The following is a 23,392-nucleotide window of genomic DNA, read 5'->3' on the forward strand; positions in this document are numbered from 1 at the left end:
TCTCAGTTCCTTTCAAAAACTGGCCAGATCCCATCATGGGTTCCAGAGTTATGGCCCCTTAAAGGGCCAGAATTTGCCATTTTTGGCTTGTGGACACGATAGAGACCACATTTTGTGATCAACTTTAATAAAACTTGCACACAACTTGTATGGGCGTAATATCTCGGTTCCTTTCGAAAACTGGCCAGATCCAGTCATGGGTTCCAGAGTTATGACCCCTTAAAGAGCCAAATTTTGCCATTTTTGGCTTGTGAACACAATAGAGACCACATTTTGCAATCAACTTTAATCAAACTTGCACACAACTTGTATTGGTATAAAATCTTGGTTCCTTTTGAAAACTGGCCAGATTCCTTCATGGATTCCAGAGTTATTGCCTCTCAAAGGGCCAAAATTTGCCATTTTTGGCTTGTGAACACGATAGAGACCACATTTTGCAATCAACTTTAATCGAACTTACATACAACTTGTATTGGCATAATATCTTGGTTCCTTTCGAAAACAGGCCAGATCCTGTCATGTGTTCCAGAGTTATGGCCCTTTAAAGGGCCAAAATTTGCTTTTTTGGCTTTTGCAGCCATATAAAGGCTTCATTTACAGTTTGATTTGATACAAACTTGCAAAATATCTTCAACAACAATAAATCTTGAATTCCATGATGAATCTGTCAGATCCAATCATAAGTTCCGGAGTTACGGCCCCTGATTTACCGCTGAAAGAGCCAAAATTTCTACATTTTTACCTTGTGAACACGATAGAAGTGACATTTTATATTTGATTTTAACCACACTTACACACAACTTAAGTCACAATAAGATCTTGGTTCCTTTCGAAAACTGGCTAGATTCATTCATAGGTTCTAGAGTTGCTGCCCATGAAAGGGGCAAAATTCTCTATTTTGGCCCTTTCAGTCATATAGAGGTTTCATTTATGCTTTGCTTTGATACAAACTTGCACAGAATGATTATCTTGATGATCTCTAGGCCTTGATCTTTATGTCGGGTCAAAAACTAGGTAATCGGGTCAAATCAAAGGAAAAGCTTGTTAACAACCTAGAGGCCACATTTATGACCCTATCTTTTTATATGCCCGAAGGGACGTATTGTGTTATACCCCAGGTGTCCGTCTGTCTGTCCGTTAGCAATTTTGTGTCCGCTCTGTTACTTTTGAACCCCTTGAAGGATTTCAAAGAAACTTGACATAAATGTTCCCCATACCAAGACGATGTGCAGAGCGCATGTTTTGGATGTCTCACTTCAAGGTCAAGGTCACACTTATGGGTTAAAGATCATATCAGTTTGTTTCGTGTCCGCTCTGTAACTCTTGAACTGCTGGAAGGATTTCAAAGAAACTTGGCACAAATGTTCACCAGATCGAGATTACATGCAGAGCGCATGTATTGGATGACTCGCTTCAAGGTCAAGGTTACACTTAGGGGTCAGAGGTTATATATGACTTTGCTTTGTGTTTATTGCTCTGCATTGCAGTGCTGTTGTTTTTATTTGGCAGATCCTTTTTTTGTTCTCTTACAATAATTTTTTTTGAATTACCTCCCTTTTATTTTACTATAAATAGCTTATTTTGAAACTTGTTTATTATTGGCCGTAGGGAAAAACCCAGACCACTTTTCTGTGGTACAACATGGATGGTACCTCCAATTTTTAGGTGTATTTTGACATACCTTTACCTGGTAAGGATTTTTTTGTGGACTTAGAACATTTTTTTGTGGACTTAAATTTTTTTTTGAGTTTCTTCCCTTTGTTGCTCCTGTCCTTCTGGCTTCAACAGTCAAGTTCTTTAAATTTTGCTGCCATCCTCTGATGTAACCCTTCGGGCGTATATTGCCCCGCTTGACGGAGCTCTTGTTGAAACTTGGTCAGAATGTTTATCTTGATGATTTCTAGGCCAAATTTGAAACTGAGTCATATGGGGTCAGAAACTAGGTCATCTGGTCAAATCAAAGGAAAAGCTTGTTAGCACTCTTCAGGCCACATTTATGACACTATCTTCATGACACTTAGTCAGAATGTTTATCTTGATGATTCCTAGGCCAGGTTTGAAACTGGGTCATATGGGGTCAAAAACTAGGTCACCCTGTCAAGTCAAAGGAAAAGCTTGTTAACACTCTTCATTTTTTATTCTATCTTCATTAAATTTGGTCAGATTGTTTGTTAGCATGAAGTCTTGGAAGATTTCAAATCTGCGACACGTGGGGTCAAAAACTAGGTCACTAGGTCAGATCTTAAGAAAAGCTTGTTTACACTCTAGATTCCACCTTTTTTGCTCCAATCTTCACGAAACTTTGTCAGAATGTTTGTTTTCATGAAATTTTGGACAAGTTTGCATCTGGGTCATGTGGGGTAAAAAACTAGGTAGCTTGGTAAAATCAAAGAAAATGCTTCTTTACACTCAAGAGGCCACATTTTTTGGTCCAATCTTAATGAAAATTGGTCAGAATATTTGTCTCCATGAAACCACTAGGTAAAATATGTTAACACCGTTATGGTGTGTTACACAGGTGAGCGACCTAGGGCCATCTTGACCCTCTTGTTTGTGAAAATCTTAAAAGTTTTATTTGTGAAAGAGGTTTGTGGTATCAAAATACAGGTCTCTCCAGAAACGCAAACAGAGTTTCTAGAAAAGTAAAGCCAGAGTCACTAAAAATGATGAGAAAAATCCACCTCCTACATGGGTTGATACTATTATTTATCCCCCCACCAAAGGTGAAGGGGATATTAGAAATGCTCTCCATCCGTGCGTCCGTCCGTCCGTCCGCAACGATATTTGTCCGGAGCATAACTCCAAAAATACTTGAGGGATTTTCTTCAAACTTCATACACTGATAGAACACATTGGGAGGAAGTGCAATGTGCAAGAACAATAACTCTACCTTGCCTATTTTTTGAGTTATTCCCCTTTATCTTATTTTCTTAAAAAAATTTGTCTGGAGCATAACTCCAAAAGTACTGGAGGGATTTTCTTCAAACTTCATACACTGATAGAACACATTGGGCAGAAGTGCAGTGTGCAAGAACAATAACTCTACCTTGCCTATTTTTTTAGTTATTCCCCTTTATCATATTTTCTTTAAACATTTTGTCCGGAGCATAACCCCAAAAGTACAGGAGGGATTTTCTTCAAACTTCATACACTGATAGAACACATTGGGAGGAAGTGCAGTGTGCAAGAACAATAACTCTACCTTGCCTATTTTTTTGAGTTATTCCCCTTTATCATATTTTCTTAAAGAAATTTGTCTGGAGCATATCTTCTTCATGCATGGAGGGATTTTGATATATCTTGGCACAAATGTTTACCACCACGATGCGGAGTGTCATATGCAAGAACTAGGTCCCTAGGTCTAAGGTCAAGGTCACACTTAGAGGTCAAAGTATACAAGAATAAAAACCTTGTCCGGAGCATTTCTTCTTCATGCATTGAGGGATTTTGATATAACTTGGCACAAATGTTTACCACCACGAGACGGAGTGTCATGCGCAAGATCCAGGTCACTAGGCCTAAGGTCAAGGTCACACTTAGAGGCCAAAGGTCAGATACAAGAATGACTTTGTCAGAAGCATTTCTTCTTCATGCATGGAGGGATTTTGATGTAACTTGGCACAATTATACACCATCATGAGACGAAGTGTCATGTGCAGTTCCCTTCTTTAGAATTACTTCCCTTCGTTGTTACTTTAAATAGCTTTTATTGTTACTTTTTCATTACTAGTCATAGGGAAAAATCGAGGCCACTTTTCTGTAGTACAACAAACATGCTAAATCCAATTTTTAGGTGTATTTTGACCAGTTTCTTCCTGATAAAGATTTTTGTGTGGACTTGCAATTTTTTTTTTTTTTTTTTTTTTTTTTTTTTTTTAAAGATTAACTTCCCTTAGTTGTTAATATAAATAACTTATATTGTAACATTTTTATAATTGACCCTAGGGAGAAAACAAGACCACTTTTCTGTGGTACAGCATAGATGTTACTCTCCAGTTTTAGGTGTTTTTTATTAATTTTATTATATATAAGGTATCTCTACCTAGTAAGGAGTTTTTTTGTGGACTTTAAAAAACAAAAGACTTACAATGATTACTAAACAACCACAAAATTAACATTCCATTTGCAAATACAGCTGCTAGAGTAAAGAAATTTGCTTTGACGGGCATATATTGTGACATTCTGGCACTCTTGTTCCCTGTTAGCTTTCCATTCCTTTTTTTTACAGTAGCCATATAGAAAAACATCATAGTTATACTCTTCATGAAAATTAATAAAATTTAGCAGTAAACCACCTCACTACTGACTTATTCTTTCTTCCACATCTTAAAACCCCTGATGCGGACCACATCCTTCAATTATGATATGCCCTGTGGGGGGATTAGCCATGTCTGACATGGCTCTTGTTTAGCTTGGTTTTACTTCTTTTGTTATTTTTTAACAGCAGGGTTGCATCTAAGTTAACTTTCATGTCAATGAAGGTTTTCATATTTTCATTCAAACCGTGCGAGTATCAGGATGAACCATAGAGATTATGTAGGTGTCAGTCCTTGCAGTTAAGTACATAAACATTGCTCCAGTTGACTGTGAATTACTTTGATTTTAGAAGTGTTAAACCAGTTTTACAAAGACAAATAATAATCATGTATTTTTTTGCTAGAAAACAGATCTGTTGCGTTTTTCTGCCATGTTATTCATTGAATGTAATATAAAAATGGCCATTTTTACAGTAACGGCATGTGAAATCTTGAAATTATGTAACAAATCGTTCAATTAAAAATCTTACATTCTAATTTTAAACATCTTTTAACACTGCTAGCAGCTTTTTAAAGGAAAAGATTTATTCTTGAAGATGTTAATATTTTGTCTACTTCTAAACCTGACTGTAGCTGGTATGTTAGACCCAAGTTAATATCTAAAAATATGAACAATTGCTTTGCAGTATCTATGTAAACATAGTATTATATGATCAGTACTGTGTGTGAGGCAATATGAATACCTGTATAGCTAAGCACAGTATAAATGTGTAATGCCCTAGAAATTTTCCTACTTTAAAGCAAATTAAGCCAAATGAGGTATCTCTTTCACTATCCAATTGACAATAATTTCACTTACAGTGTGCAAAAAGTGGCAATCTCAGAATATCCGTTTCATCGAATCTCTCATCCCCTCTGTCTGTAAAGCTTACTTTACGTTTGGGTTTTATGCTATTTCATTTGTTTATTGTGGAAGTTTGATGATGACTGAACATGGGTATTTGTTGTGAAGAGATTCTGGTCATCAGATTTCACAGAAAGTTGAAATCTAAGTAATCTTGAAACATTTTCATCAGAAATAGACCTTATCAAGTTTTGTGTATTAAAGATGTTTACTGTTTTACCTAAATCTGAGTTAAGTTCAAGGCAGTGTTATTTGCAGATAAAAGTTATTCAGAATTCTGTCCAAATTTAAAAAAGAAATGACAGTCATCTTAACCTTTAGCCTGCTAAATTTCTAAAATGGACTGGTCCATCATTCAATTTGGGCAATATCATTTATTATTCGATGGGGTGTTTACTGAAAATTTGCTAACTGAATAGCAAACAGTGCAGACCATGATCAGCCTGCACATCCATCTTGGTCTGCACTGGTCGCAAAGGCAAACCCAATTGCCGCCAGCTTGCTAAAGAGTAATACAGTGTATAGTCAAAAGATTGAGTTAAAGACACATCCAGATATGGGGTATTTTAAAATTTGAAGAGTAACATATGATAATTTTTAGTTAGGCTATTCGAAGAAAAGGTAGTACAACTTATACTTGACACACTTTTTATAGTGATTAACTGACTTGCATTGCACAGGTCCAATAACTCTACTTTGCTGTTTTACAAAATAATGGCCCTTTTTTGACTTAACAATTTTTTGTTAAGTTTTTGTATGTAACCTGGTATCTCAGTACCTACTAATGGGAATGAATTAAACTTCACACACTTGTTCATTGTAATAATCAGACATGCAGTGCACAGGTTCAATAACTCTACTTTGCATTTTTACGAAATCATGCCCTTTTTTCGACTTTTCTTTTAATTGACAAGGAGGTTGAAAAGTCGAGCGTTGCTCTCTTTCGACAGCTCTTGTTTGTTATCCCCCCACGAAAGTTGGAGGGATATAGTTTTGGCGTTTTCCACCGTGTCCAACGTATACGTCGCATTTACGGCGGGTACGTTACATACATGGTATATTGTACGTTCCATTACCGGCATTTCCTGTTGATTTTGTCAACATTCTGTATGGTGAGGTAAGAAAAAACTACTTATTTTCATTGAAGTTCAACGTGTTTATAGAAGCGATATATTCAGTACGAGCTGCAGATCATTCATGCTCCCCATGGTAATGTGATTTTGGGCAGTAATTCTCTAGTTTCTTCAAACATTCGAGTAAACTGACGTGTGAATTCGGTTTCGAACTCGGACGTTCACATTCAGGTTCATTATCTGTCTCTTAAACTCATTATGTTGACTTTTCACTTGTTTAATGGGAGAATAGTATATCAAGTTACAAATAAAAACATATATCATGGCGTAAATTTTTAGGGGAGCTTTATGCCAACATTAGCGATGTACGCCCTATAAAACAGCGCGTCTACAGAAGTACGCCGCATAAAAGGCCGTTATCAGTTAATGTCATTATTGTAAGGAATTTCCAAGGAGGATACCTTTGAGTACTATGATAAATTCCTTGTAAATAGTAATTTTTTAAATAAAAATTTTAATGCCGAATGCTATAAAATAAACTTGACTAAATATATGAAATCACTGTGTTTGTAGGGGTACATGTACAATTAGATATCGTTTACAATAATTTTCAGTCAGTTGTCCAAAAGCATTTACATGGCACTCATTATGTTTGCCAATATTTTCGGGCGTTTACGTTAGCTTACGAAAAAATCGTACCCTGAAAATAGTTGCATAATTATGTAGAAAACACAAATTACAGGATGGGGTAGTAGTGTCTACGCTCGATACCACGGGTCCCAAATTACCGGCGTGGACCATTATATTTTAATTCAGTATAACGCAATGTTATCGGCATTGATTTTATTCTTATATTATTTCACGTACATGCAATATTTTTTAAGAATTTTAATTGTTTTCTATTGTAGATTTGAGCTGCGCCATGAAAACCAACATAATGGCTTTGCGACCAGCATGGATACAGACCAGCCTGGGCATGCGCGCATCCTGGTCAGGATCAATGCTATTCGCTAATAGTTTCTCTTATATTGCAATAGGCTTTGAAAGCGAACAGCATGGATCCTGACCAGGTTGCGCGGATACGCAAGCTGGTCTGGATCCATGCTGGTCGCAAAGGCACTTTGTTGGTTTTCTCATGGCGCAGCTCATTTTATTTTCTGGAAACACATACGGCATGAAATCTGTCTTTCTTCTTTTCTAAGATACTTCAAAAGAAAAATCGACGATTCCTTCTACGGTTATCTCGAATACAAGTGTTTTTCATTCAGGAAATTAACAAGAAATGATGATTATTAGTTTGATCTGATAAGTAGGGGAGAATGTTGAATGTGCCACGGTTGGTTGTGCACACGTGACTTCCCATCTGTACTGAAGAGCCTAGACATCATTTGCAAATACTTTAAACGCCCCATTTTTCAAATACACTTCTTGGAAAGCGCAAGCATTGTTACAAAAGGACAACGAAACTGTGTTTGAAATACCGATTTGGACCACTATAAGTAATTTTTGACGTATTAAACATTTGACGTGTTCTGACAGTTCGTTATTTTGTAGATATATCGACATAAGATGTATTATGAAATTCAGCATTTTGAGTTATGTGAATTCAGAAATACATAAAAGTTAAATGCCATGTAGTTTTATAATGCTATACCATACTGTAAGGTAAGGGTGTACCTCGCAAAGTGTACCCCGCATACTTGCCACAACCTACCCCAGATTCAGGGTAGGTTGTTATGTTTGACAGGCCATGTTTACACTAGCAGTATTCTTAAAGACTGTATCCGCTATTGCTACATCTCATTTTTAACGGAAGTAGTTCATGTAAACATGATCTTAATGTACTGATAAACTGAAACAGCGCTCGAGAAGAAGGCAAAATATGAAAAATGGCACATTCAACCTGAGATCGTTCTCCCTTTTGAGAATTTTCCTTCCTGTTAAGTCTGCAGACAAAATTTGAAAAAAGATATGGTCAGATGTAGGCAACAAAAAAATGCGAAATTAGGAGTGAGAAATGTTTTGTCCGCACTGCTACCTATAAATGCAACATTATGTTACTTGTGAAATACATTTTCAGTTTTTAATTCGTTTTAGGTTCAGACACCGAAGATAAATTTACGAAAATATATGGAATAATTATGATTCCCAGGTAAAAACTTTAACGGGCATTCTATACTGTACTGTTTATACAAAACGAACATGTTTATTTTATCTTTCGAATGACTAATATTACCGATTACCGTTATTACATTACGTAATTCCAAAACCGTTTATAAATGTTAAACAATGTAAATAAAATGAAAGAATAGATGTGAGTGAAGACATTTGTAATCAGTTACTATAAATATAACGGCCTTTTTATGTGGCGTACTTCTGTAGACGTGCCGTTTCATAGGGCGTACATCGCTAATTTTGGCATAAAGCTCCCCTAAAACATGAATTTACGCCATGATATATATTTTTATTTGTAACTTGATATACTATTCTCGCGTTAAACTAGTGAAAGTCAACATAATGATTTTAAGAGAAAGAAAAAGAACCTGAAAGTGAACGTCCGAGTTCGAAACCGAATTCACACGTCAGTTTACTCGAATGTTTGAAGAAACTAGAGAATTACTGCCCAAAATTACATTACCATGGGGAGCGTGAATGATCTGCAGCTCGTACTGAATATATCGCTTCTATAAACACGTTGAACTTCAATGAAAATAAGTAGTTTTTCTTACCTCACCATACAGAATGTTGACAAAATCAACAGGAAATGCCGGTAATGGAACGTACAATATACCATGTATGTAACGTACCCGCCGTAAATGCGGCGTATACGTTGGACACGGTGTTTTCCATCCGTCCGTCCGTCTTTCCATGCGTGCGTCCGTCCGGAGCCATATCTAGGAAATGGTCAGGAATATTTATATAAACTTCATATACATGTTCACCACTATGAGTTCTTGCGGCCCGTCAAGTTTCAGTCAGATTGCCCTAGTAACACCAGAGTTATGGCCCTTACAAGTTTCTACTGCTAACTTTATAGGGTACTATAAATATGGCAATTTCTGCATCATAACTTTTGATATATTTGATCTAGAACTATGAAACTTAAACAGAATTTAGATCACCATAATGTGGTTGTGTACACACAATTTCGTTTGCATTCATTTGTAAATTAAGTGTTATTGCCCTTTAATTTTATAAAAATCCACATATTTGTACATAACAAACTTACCATTTGGTAGAATTTCATTAAATTTCTTTCATTCTTTTCCATGAACATTTATTGTAAACATGTGAAGTTGTGTACCCACACCTGGTCACCCCCTTACCTTGATCACACCCCTCCCCCCCCCCCCCCCCCCCCCCCCCCAAAAAAAAAATAAAAAAAATAATTCCTTATTTTAGATTTTTTTCAAACAAACTTCATATACATGTTCACCAGTATGAGGTTATGGGGCCCATCAAGTTTCAGTCAGATTGCCCTAGTAACACTAGAGTTACGGCCCTTAGAAGTTTCTAGTGTTAACTATATAGGGTACTATAGATCTATAGATATGGCAATTTCTGCAACATAACTTTTGGTATATTCGACCTTGAACTATGAAACTTAAACAGAATTTTGAGCACTATAATGTGGTTGTGCACATACAGTTTTGTAGGGATTTCTATTTAATTGTCTAAAAATCCGCATATTTGTACTTAACAAACTTACCATTTAGCAGAATTTAATTTCATTAAATTTCTTTCATTCTTTTCTATGAACATTAATTATAAACATGTGAAGTTGCGCACCCACACCTGGTAACCAACTTGCCTTGGTCACCCCCCCTTCCACACCCCCCCCCCCCACACCCCCCAAAAAAAAATTATTATCCCCCGACGGAAGTCCGTCCGTCTGTCCATCCGGAGCCATAGACAGAACCTTAATTTCTCTAGTGACATATCCAGGCACTTCAGTAACACTGAGACAGAACCTGTATTTCTCTAGTGACATATCCAGGCACTACAGTAACACCGAGACAGAACCTTTATTTCTCTAGTGACATATCCAGGCACTACAGTAACACCGAGACAGAACCTTTATTTCTCTAGTGACACATCCAGGCACTACAGTAACACCGAGACAGAACCTTTATTTCTCTAGTGACATTTCCAGGCACTACAGAACACCGAGACAGAACCTTTATTTCTCTAGTGACATATCCAGGCACTACAGTAACACCGAGACAGAAGCTTTATTTAGTCCCCTACTGGTTGAAAACCAGTTTCGGGGACTATAGGAATGCGCTTTTCCGTCATTCCGTCTGTCCGTCCGTCCGTCTGCAATTTCGTGTCCGGTCCATAACTCTGTCATCCATGAAGGGATTTTAATATTACTTGGCACAAATGTTCCCCATGATGAGACGACGTGTCATGCGCAAAACTCGGACCTCTAGCTCAAAGGTCAAGGTCACAATTGGAGGTCAAAGGTCAACAGGGCTCTTTTCCTGTCCGGTCTATAACTCTCCCATCCATGAAGGGATTTTAATATTACTTGGCACAAATGTTCCCCATGATGAGATGACGTGTCATGCGCAAAACCCGGACCCCTAGCTCAAAGGTCAAGGTCACAATTGGAGGTCAAAGGTCAACAGGGCTTTTCTCCAGTCCGGTCCATAACTGTCCCATCCATGAAGGGATTTTAATATTACTTGGCACAAATGTTCCCCATGATGAGACGACGTGTCATGTGTAAAAAAACCTAGACCCCTAGCTTAAAGGTCAAGGTCACAATTGGAGGTCAAAGGTCAACAGGGCTTTTTTCCTGTCCGGTCCATAACTCTCCCATCCATGAAGGGATTTTTAATATTACTTGGCACAAATGTACCTCATAATAAGACGATGTGTCATGCACAGCTTTCAGACCCCTAGCTCAAAGGTCAAGGTCACACTTAGCAGTCAAATGTTAACATAGCATGAACTGGGTCTGTTTCATGTCCGGTCCATAACTCTGACATCCATGAATGGATTTTAATATTTCTTGGCACAAATGTACCTGATAATAAGACGATGCGTCATGCACAACTTTCAGACCCCTAGCTCAAAGGTCAAGGTCTTACTTAGCAGTCAAATGTTAACATAGCATGAACAGGGTCTGTTTCATGTCCGGTCTATGACTCTGACATTCATTAAGGGATTTTAATATTACTTGGCACAAATGTTCCCCATGATGAGATGACGTGTCATGCGCAAAACCCGGACCCCTAGCTCAAAGGTCAAGGTCACAATTGGAGGTCAAAGGTCAACAGGGCTTTTTTCCTGTCCGGTCCATAACTCTCCCATCCATGAAGGGATTTTAATATTACTTGGCACAAATGTTCCCCATGATGAGATGACATGTCATGCGCAAAACCTAGACCCCTAGCTTAAAGGTCAAGGTCACAATTGGAGGTCAAAGGTCAATAGGGCTTTTTTCCTGTCCGGTCCATAACTCTGCAAAACAAGATTTAGATATCATTTGGCACAAATATTCCCCTGGATGAGACAACATGTTATGCGCAAAACCCAAGCCCAGGTCTTAATGTCAAGGTCAAACTTAAGAGACCAAAGGTCAGACACAAGAATGACTTTGTCTGGAGCATTTCTTCTTCATGCATGGAGGGATTTTGATGTAACTTGGCACAAATGTTCACCAACATAAGACAGATTGTCTTGCGCAAGAACCAGGTCCCTAGGTCTAAGGTCAAGGTCATATTTAGAGGTCAAAGGTCAAATTCAAGAATGACTTTGTCCGGAGCATTTCTTCTTCATGCATTGAGGGATTTTGATGTAACTTGGACCAAATGTTCACCACCATGAGGCACCCTATTTTTAGAATTATGTCCCTTTGTTGTTACTATAAATAGATTTTATTGTAACTTTTTTATTATTGGCCATAGAGAAAAATCGAGACCACTTTTCTGTGGTATAATATGCATGTTACATACAATTTTTAGGTGTATTTTGACCTATCTCTACCTGGTAAAGAGTTTCTTGTGGACTTATATTATATAGATTTTTTTTTTTTTTTTTTTTTTTTTTTTTAAGATTAATTTCCTTTTGTTGGTACTATAATAACTTATATGATAACTTTTTTATAATCGGCAAAAACATTTCAATATGAAAACAACTGTGGGTTTTTATATATGCACATTTTAATCCAAGTGTGTTGTTCTAACATATTGTATATATAGTACACTATGGAAATCGTGACAGTCATGTGAATAATTTTGGGTCGAAGTTACTAAATCTCTGTAAAGAAAATAATTTAGTAATATTAAATGGTCGCCTAGAAGAGGGTAATTGTACCTACCATGGAAAAAATAGAAATAGGCCAGTACAAAGCTTGGTTGATTATTTAATCTGCAATGTTGACAGTTATAATTATGTTTATGACATGTGTGTATTAGATTTAACTGAATTTTCAGATCACTGTCCAGTAACATTTTCTATGAGTTGTAGTGAAAAGTGTCTTGATGCCTGTTGTTGTAAGCTTGAAAAAATTGTTTGGGACACCTCCGAAACAGAGTCGTTTTTAGATTTTGTTAATAGTAAAAAGACATTATTTGATGACGCAACCCGCAAACTATCGTCTGGAGAGTATGACATTAATCAGTGTATTGACTATATGTCAAAGCTGGTGTATGACTTGTCTTTCCACTCTTTTGGTAAATCCTTCTCAAATAAATCTAAGAAATTAAAACACAAAGTACTATGGTTTGACGAAAGTTGTCGTCGGGCTAAGGCTGAGTTTTGTGATGCTAAACGTCAATTTAATTCAAATAAAACGGATGAAAACAAAATGTACTTTCTAACATGTAGAAGTAATTTCTGTAATGTGAAGAAATGCGCTAAATGGAAATTCTATAATAATGAGAAAGGAAAATTTTGCAATTTAAGTAAAACGTCGCCACGTAAATTTTGGAAGTATATAAATAAATTTAAAAATACAAATAACAGTCAGAATGATGTAAAATTAGATGATTTTGTTAGACATTTTTCAGATATTTCAAATGAAGCTAAGAACCAGTGTGATGATACTGATTTTACAAGTTCTCGAAATGTACCATTAAATGTTGAGCTACTTGACAAGCAAATAACTGTGGAAGAAGTCAAAAAAACTATTTCTTCATTAAATAGGAATAAAAGTTGTGATTATGATCGAAATGTTGCCGACTTTTTCATTGACACTAATGACTTTATATCTCCATATCTATGTGTTATTTTTAATCATATTTTTGATACTGGATTATATCCTGAGGCATGGTCTAAAGGAGTTATAATACCGGTATATAAAAAGGGTTGTAAATCTGAACCTGCAAATTACAGAGGGATTACACTGGTAAATGTTTTTTCGAAGATTTTTTCATTGCTACTTAGAAATCGTATTAACAAATGGTGTGAATCTGAACAAATATTTAATGATGTACAATTCGGTTTTAGAGATAATCGTTCTACAGCTGATGCTATATTCCTTCTACATGCTATTATTCAAAAAGTACTGTCTAAAAAGTCTAAATTATGGTGCATTTTTATAGATTATCAAAGAGCTTTTGATACAGTTAACAGAGATGCATTATGGTATAAATTAATACAGACTGGCATTAGCTGTAAAATGATTAATATTATTAAATGTATGTATCAAAAAGTACAGTCATGTGTTAAGATATCAAGTACGATGTCATTTTCTGACTTCTTTGATGTAACGATCGGATTGAAACAAGGGGAGCCATTATCTCCCTTGCTATTTATTTTGTTTATCAATGATATCACAGAAAACTTAAATTGGAATGATTTTACGGATAAAGATCTTGAGCTTCTTTCTATGTATTTAATATTATTTGCTGATGATATTGTATTGTTTACGACTGATCCTAAGAGCTTACAGTCCCAAATCGATTCCATTCATCAATTTTCAATAAAGTGGGGTTTAACAATAAATGTTAATAAAACAAAAATTTGTGTTTTTGAAAACAGAAAAACTCATCATAATGAAGAATTTTACATTAATGATGATAAAATAGAAATAGTTGATGATTTTACATATTTAGGCATTAAATTTTCTTATACTGGTTCTCTTTTAGGTGCAGTTAAGGCACTGAATGATCAGGCTTTAAGAGCCTATCACAATATACTGTTATTTATTGATAAAGTCTGTTTAGATGTTAAGACAAAATTATTACTGTTTGATAGAATGGTTGTACCTATTTTACTGTACGGAGCAGAAATTTGGGGTGTTTACAATTTCAAGGGTGTCGATAATTTACATTTGAAATTTTGCAAATATTTACTAGGAGTAAAGAAGCAAACGCCAAATAATGCTGTGTATGGTGAATTAGGTCGCATTCAATTATCTACTATTTGTAAAGAGAGATCTGTTAAATATTGGTTGAAATTAATGAAAAATGTAGATTCTCCAATGAATAGTCTGTATCAAAATCTATGTTCAAATGTTATTGGTAAGAACTGGGCTAAACGTATGCATTCTATTATTGACCATCTGGGTCTGACACATGTGCGTCAGTATTTTGATCCGAATATTAACTATCTCCCTGCGTTCAAACTGAGATTACGTGACCAATTTATTCAAGAATGGAATGCATCGATTAATTCAATGTCAAAGCTGAAATATTATTGTCAGTATAAAACAGTCTTTTGTTATGAAGAATACATTGATAAAATTGCCATTGAAAATTTAAGAAAAATGTTTACTTGTTTCAGATTAAGCTCCCATAAGTTAGAAATCGAGTCTGGTAGATTTAATAATATTGATCGAAACAACAGAATATGCAGAATATGTAATCAAAATGCAGTTGAAACTGAGTACCATTTCTTGTTATGTTGTAGTAAATATACAGATGTTAGAAATAAGTATTTGGGAAATATAGCTTGGCCTACAATTCAGATGTTTAAAAATATTATGCTTACAAGAAATAAGAAACGTCTTGTAAACATCTGTAGATATATAAAAGAATCTATGACGATAAGACATAATACCCTAACAAATCTTGCTGTTTCTTAATTTATTACTGTTTGGTATTTTATAGCAAGTGATATTCTCATAAATGTGCTATGTTTATGCAATATATGATATTTTTTGTTTGCCATGTTTATTATATGCTGCTTGTTAAATGGCCAAAGGCAAATTATTGCCGATTTTGCTAATAAAGTTGGTTGATTGATTGATTGTTTATACATTCAGGGTTCTCGCCAGGCTGTTATCGCCTGTCGTGCGCGACATGCCTTCAGACTTTGAGTTGTATATTTGACATCCCTTATTTCCCCTGTCATCCCTTAATTGCCGAAGCGACATGTCATAAAATCATCCCAATAAACACCCCGATTAATCCGACAGCGTATTCGAAAAGCTTCCACGTGCTACCCGATAGTTTAGGTAAAGCGATGCGAGTTAAGATAACCGATAAACCAATGACAGCTTCCTATATGTGGAACGTGTGACGTAAATTTCATCGTAGCTCCGCCTTTAAATCCTTTGACAGGCGGCATCTTGGGATGTGTACATGAAAGTGAGTGTTTTCGCAAGTTTTAAGATTATACATGTCATTAGATATAATGACAGATGATTCTACAATTATCGTTCGAATGTTTTTCGCAATCAAGGAAAGACAATGTAAGGAATTAAGTCAAAAATTGTGCAACACGGTAAAATGCTTTTGAACAATTATCGCCGTAATATTAATGTTTTTCACATGTATGAAATGTGTTTTCTTGAGCGGAATATCGAAAAGACAATGCAAGAATTAATGTTTTCTGTCGTCACTTTCAAAATAGAACTTGTAGAGAAAAGTTTGAAATACCCTTCGTGCATTATTTCAACACGAACGGACACTTTGGTAGAACCACCGACCTTCCGTAAGCCAGCTGGATGGCTATCTCACATGAAGAATTCAATGCCCCGAGTGAGGCTCGAACCCACATCGATGAGGGGCAAGTGATTTGAAGCCAGCGACCTTAACCAGTCGGCCACGGAGGCCCCGGTCACAATTTCAGAATCCCTCCCAGCCACGCCAAATGGCCATTGATCCAAAATGGAAACCAGCGTTTCCCTGGATGACAGTCTCAGATTGTGTTGTTTTACATGTATGTACAACAAACAGTTGACATTTTCAAAAACTTAAAATAGATAAGTTTTCAGCAAATAAATTCCGCAGAAATAGAAGACATAAACTTTAAAATACAAATAGATCTGTGTGCAGTGCTAAAATTGTGTTGTTTTATGTACAATAAATAGTAAATGAACATTTTTAGCAACTTAAAATTGATGAACTTTTAATTGTCATTCAGCAAATAACTCCATAGGATTTTTATGACCTAATATCTTTTCTTGTTGTACATGTAAATGATGCTTATTAATCACTGAAAATAACACTATGTTTTTCACTCTGAAATGCACCAGAATGCACCAAAAAGAGTTGTAGTAACACAAAATTTTCTGGGGTGACCCCCATACCCCCCATGCAGGAAGGGACATCCCTCCCGCACCCACCCCTTTGCTCGTCAGAAAATATCCTTCTGCAACATGCCTTCAGAAAATCCTGGCTAGAACCCTGTACATCATTGACAGATATCAGTTCATTATGTTATACTGCAGTAGAGAAAATTAGGTATTCCAGTAGGGGACTAGTGTTGCATGGCAATACTTCATTCACTTGTTTCTCTAGTGACATATCCAGACAGAACCTTAACTTCTCCAGTGACACATCCAGGCACTACAGTAACACCGAGACAGAACCTTAACTTCTCCAGTGACACATCCAGGCACTACAGTAACACCGAGACAGAACCTTTATTTCCCCAGTGACACATCCAGGCACTACAGTAACATGGAGACAGAACCTTTACTTCTCCAGTGACACATCCAGGCACTACAGTAACACCGAGACAGAACCTTTATTTCTCCAGTGACACATCCAGGCACTACAGTAACACGGAGACAGAACATTTACTTCTCCAGTGACACATCCAGGCACTACAGTAACACGGAGACAGAACCTTTACTTCTCCATTGACACATCCAGGCACTACAGTAACACCGAGACAGAACCTTTATTTCTCCAGTCTGTATTTCTCTAGTGACATATCCAGGCACTACATTAACACCAAGACAGAACTTTTATAGGGATGCAAGAATTGCTTCTACGAAAAGTTTTGTATTTATTTCTGAACTGTTTCTCAGTTAACTACAGCATTGCTGTTATAACGTGAAAACAGTGCATACCGGTTGTGAATGAGTGTAGTTAGACAGAGATGATGGATGTGGGTTATATACGTAAATATGCTGAAATGTACTTACCAATATTACAAGTGTCTAAGTTCTTACTATGTGTCAATAGTCTTTACTCATTCCATTTATTACAATTATTAGTTAAAACAATCTAAAACAATGGAAATGTTGTAACAATGCACTATAATATTACTGCAAAAAGGAACCATTACAAATTAGATAAAAGTATTGTATATTATGTCAATAATTGCAAAATATGACACTAGTGCCTTAATTCATGAAGTCATTTAATTTTTCCATTTGAAGTCCCTGAATGAAATACATGGGATTTTATATACCTGTAGCCTATTTTTGTTACGGTGCCCCTAAAGTGACATGTTACACACTTTTTTTCCAATTAGGTAATGTGAGACTTTTTTTTATTTCGTTTAAACCTTGACCTCATTTTGGACTTTGGTTGCTTTATATTGGCCATCACTTGGTTAACCAAATGGGACTGTTTTGTTTAGCATCAATTACCCTTACTAGAATGACTTGATACTAATGCAGATATAACCTGTGACCATTCCTCATCTTCAGACATCACCTGACCTTAGTTTGACCTTGAACTTGACCTCATTTTGGACGTAGGTTGCTATATATGGGCCATCTCTTGGTTAACCAAATGGGACTGTTTTGTTTAGCATCAATTACCCTTACTAGAATGACTTGATACTAATGCAGATATAACCTGTGACCATTCCTCATCTTCAGACATCACCTGACCTTAGTTTGACCTTGAACTTGACCTCATTTTGGACGTAGGTTGCTATATATGGGCCATCTCTTGGTTAACCAAATGGACTGTTTCGTCTAGAATCAATACCCCTTACTAGAATGACTTGATACTAATGCAGATGTAACCTGTGACCATTCCTCATCTTCAGACATCACCTGACCTCAGTTTGACCTTGCCCTTGAACTCATTTTGGACTTAGGTTGCTTTATATGGGCCATCTCTTGGTTAACCAAAATGGGACCGTTTTGTCTAGCATCAATACCCCTTACTAGAATGACTTGATAATAATGCAGATATAACCTGTGACCATTCCTCATCTTCAGACATCACCTGACCTTAGTTATGTCTCCCACCACACAGTGGTGTGGGAGACATATTGATTTACTCCAGTCTGTGTGTGTGTGTCTGTGTGTGTGTGTGTCTGTCACAAATCTTGTCCGCACTCTTAAGTCAAACATTTCTCATCCGATTTTCACCAAACTTAAACAAAATGTGTTTGACCATAAGACCTCGGCCAAGTTCAATAACTAGCCAAATCGGTCCAGGCGTCTTGGAGTTATGGCCCTTGAATTACCAAAAATCGGCCTTTTTACTCTTGTCCGCACCCTAATTCAAACATTTCTCATCCGATCTTCACCAAACTTGAACAAAATGTGTTTAACTATAAGACCTCGGACAAGTTCGATAACTAGCGAAATCGGTCCAGGCATTTTGGAGTTAAGGCCCTTGAATTATTGAAAAATCGGCCTTTTTTACTCTTGTCCGCACTCTAAGTCAAACATTTCTCATCCGATCTTCACCAAACTTGAACAAAATGTGTTTGACCATGAGACCTCGGCCAGGTTTGATAACTAGCCAAATCATTCTAGGCATTTTGGAGTTACGGCCCTTGAATTACCGAAAAATCCGCCTTAAACAATTGTCCGCTCTCTAAATCGAGCATTTCTCATCCGATCTTCAGCAAACTTGAACAAAATGTGTTTAACCATAAGACCTTAGCCAAGTTCGATAACTAGCCAAATCCGCCCAGGCACTTTTGATTTATGGCCCTTGAATTACTGATTGGATCCACTCATCCAGACCATCTAATTGGATCAACTCGTCTAAACCATCTAGAGAAACTAGACATTTTTCATAGGGGCAGTTGTGGGAGACATGCGCTTTTCTCAAAAGCATCTCTAGTTTGACCTTGAACTTGACCTCGTTTTGGACTTAGGTTGCTTTGTATGGACAAGGATGCCTCCGGGGGCATCAAGCGTTTATTGAACGCAGTTTCTTGTTTTTATGCCCCTGAAGGGAGGCATATTAGTTTTCAACTGTCCGTCTGTTCGTTCGTTTATTAGTTTGTTAGTTCGTTCGTCACAATGTTAACTTTTTGCATGAAGGCACTTTACTCGCGAACCACTGCATCCAGGACGTTCAAACTTCACATGCTAATAGTACTTATTGAGTACACCACCTCTACTGACTTTGGGGTCACCAGGTCAAAGGTCAAGGTCACAGGGGCCAATGTAAACTTTTTGCATGAAGGCACTTTACTTGCGAACCACTGCACCCAGGACCTTCAAACTTCACATGCTGATAGTACTTATTGAGTACACCACCCCTACTGACTTTGGGGGCACCAGGTCAAAGGTCAAGGTCACAGGGGCCAATGTTAATTTTTTGCATGAAGGCACTTTACTCGCGAACCACTGCACCCAGGACCTTCAAACTTCACATGCTGATAGTACTTATTGAGTACACCACCCCTACTGACTTTGGGATCACCAGGTCAAAGGTCAAGGTCACAGGGGCCAACGTTAACTTTTTGCATGAAGGCACTTTACTCGTGAACCACTTCACCCAGGAATGCTGATAGTACTTATTGAGTACACCACCCCTACTGACTTTGGGGTCACCAGGTCAAAGGTCAAGGTGCTTGATTTTACATAGGAAAATCTTCTTCTCAAAGCCCTAGAGCTTAGATATTTGACATGTAGCATTGCCTAGTGGACCGCTACTAAAGTTGTTCAAATCAAGACCCCGGGGTCAAAATTGACCCCGCCCCAGGGGTCACTTGATTTTACATAGGAAAATCTTCAAAAAATTTCTAAAAATAAACCAGAAGGCCTAGAGCTTAGATATTTGACTTGTAGCATTGCCTAGTAGACCTCTATAAAATTTATTCAAATCCTGACTCCCGGGGTCAAAATTGACCCCGCCCCAGGGGTCACTTGATTTTACATAGGAAAATCTTCAAAAATTTTCTAAAAATAAATCAGAAGGTCTAGAGCTTAGATATTTCACGTGTAGCATTGCCTAGCGGACCTCTACAAATTTGTTTAAATCATGACCCCCGGGGTGAAAACTGACCCCGCCCCAGAGGTCACTTGATTTTACATAGGAAAATCTTCAAAAAATTTCTAAAAATAAACCAGAAGGCCTAGATCTTAGATATTTGACATGTAGCATTGCCTAGTAGACTTCTACAAAATTTGTTTAAATCATGACCTCCGGGGTCAAATTGACCCTGCCCCATGGGGTTGCTTGATTGTACATAGAAAAACCTTCAAAATTTTCTAAACATAAACCAGGAGGCCTAGAGCTTAGATATTTGACATGTAGCATTGTCTAGTGAACCTGTACAAAATTTGTTCAAAGCATGACCCCTGGGGTCAAAATTGACCCCGCCCCAGGGGTCACTTGATTTTACATAGGAAAATCTTCAAAAAATTTCTAAAAATAAACCAGAAGGCCTACAGCTTAGATATTTCACGTGTAGCATTGCCTAGTGGACCTCTACAAAAAATGTTCAAATCATGACCCCGCCCCAGGGGTCACTTGATTTTACATAGGAAAATCTTCAAAAAATTTCTAAAAATAAATCAGAAGGCCTAGATCTTAGATATTTGACATGTACCATTGCCTAGTAGACTTCTACAAAATTTATTCAAATCATGACCCCGACCCCATGGGGTTACTTGATTGTACATAGAAAAATCTTCAAAATTTTCTAGAAATAAACCAGAAGGTCTAGAGCTTAGATATTTGACATGTAGCATTGCCTAGTGGACCTCTACAAAAGTTGTTCAAATCTTTACCCCCCCCCCCCGGGTCAAATTGACCCAGCCCCAGGGGTTACTTGATTGTTTTTTTTAGTTATTGAAATATTACAACAACATGAGAGAACATTGTCATTGTACTATACTCAGTTCCTCCAACAGTTTCCATCTAATTAATATGAGACTTGGTACACGTCCTTAATGTGAAGTGATCTTGTGCATGTGATTGGGACTTATATGTCTGTTTATTTTTCCTGAAGTTATGGCTGTTTTTGACTTAGAAATTTTACATTACATTAGAATGTTGTGTACATGACTCCGTCTACAGTTTCCATCCAGTTAAAATGAAATTTTGAAATACATCATTAGCATGAAGCGGATATCGCTCTTCGTCTGTCCATCTGTCCACAATTTCCTTGTGAACACGATAGAGACCACATTGTGCAATCAACTTTAATAAAACTTGCACACAACTTGTATTTGCATAATATCTCGTTTTTTTGGAAAACTGGCCAGATCCCATCATGGTTTGCAGAGTTATTCCCCCTTAAAAGGGCCAAACTTTGCTATTTTTGGCTTGTGAACATGATAGAGATAACATTTTGCAATCAGCTTTAATCAAACTTGCACACAACTTGTATTGGCATAATATCTCGGTTCCTTTGGAAAACTGGCCAGATCCCATCATGGGTTCAAGAGTTATGGCCCCTTAAAGAGCCAAAATTTGCTATTTTGGCTTTTGCAACCATATAGAGACTTCATTTATTAGCTCATCTGATTTTTTGAAAAAAAATGATGAGTTATTGTCATCACTTGAGCGGTTGTCGGCGTCGGCGTCGGCGTCTGCGTCGGCGTTGCCTGGTTAAGTTTTATGTTTAGGTCAGCTTTTCTCCTAAACTATCAAAGCTATTGCTTTGAAACTTGGAATACTTGTTCACCATCATAAGCTGACCCTGTATAGCAAGAAACATAACTCCATCTTGCTTTTTGCAAGATTTATGGCCCCTTTTGTACTTAGAAAATGTCAGATTTCTTGGTTAAGTTTTATGTTTAGGTCAACTTTTCTCCCAAACTGTCAAAGCTATTGCTTTGAAACTTGGAATACTTGTTCACCATCATAAGCTGACCCTGTACAGCAAGAAACATAACTCCATCTTGCTTTTTGCAAGATTTATTGCCCCTTTTGGACTTAGAAAATCAGTTTTCTTGGTTAAGTTTTATGTTTAGGTCAGCTTTTATCCTAAACTATCAAAGCTATTGCTTTAAAACTTGCAACACTTGTTCACCATCATAAGTTGACCCTGTACAGCAAGAAACATAACTCCATCCTGCTTTTTGCAAGATTTATGGCCCCTTTTGGACTTAGAAAATATCAGATTTCTTGGTTAAGTTTTATGTTTAGGTCAACTTTTTCTCTTAAACTATTAAAGCTATTGCTTTGAAACTTGCAACACTTGTTCACCATCATAAGCTGACCCTGTACAGCAAGCAGCGTAACTCCATCCTGATTTTTGCAATAATTATTGCCCCTTTTGGACTTAGAAAATCATTTTCTTGGTTGAGTATTATGTTTAAGTCAACTTTTCTCATAAACTATCAAAGCTATTGCTTTAAAACTTGCAACAGTTTTTCACCATCATAAGTGGACACTGTACATCAAGAAACATAACTCTATCCTGCTTTTTGCAAGAATGATAGCCCTTTTTAGACTTAGAAAATCATGGGTAGGACAATATTTCTATTACACAAAAAAAATCAGATGAGCGTCAGCACCCGCAAGGCGGTGCTCTTGTGGTTTGACTTGATACAAACTTGCAAAATATCTTCAACAACAATAAATCTTGGATTCCATGATGAATCTGTTAGATTCAGAATGTGACTCATGCCATTTTCATATACAATTTCCCATGTCCCTGGTGAAGATCTCATTATACCAGACCTACTCAGCAGGAACCGGACATGTGACAGTTTGACATTTGAGGATAAACAAAACTATACAGAGATAGAAATGTTTGTTGATACAGTGATAAAAGTTTTGCTAGCAACAGACAAAAGGCTGCAGAAAATAATGTCAAAA

General features: G+C 36.9%; 1 protein-coding gene across 2 annotated transcripts in view; it reads left to right on the forward strand.

Moving 5' to 3' along the window:
* Positions 1-23,392, forward strand: part of LOC123533822 (uncharacterized) — a 78,540-nt gene that overhangs the window by 32,170 nt on the left and 22,978 nt on the right. The gene's annotated exons all lie outside the window — the stretch shown is intronic.

The sequence above is a fragment of the Mercenaria mercenaria genome, chromosome 12, assembly GCF_021730395.1.
Source record: "Mercenaria mercenaria strain notata chromosome 12, MADL_Memer_1, whole genome shotgun sequence".
NCBI lineage: Eukaryota > Metazoa > Mollusca > Bivalvia > Venerida > Veneridae > Mercenaria > Mercenaria mercenaria.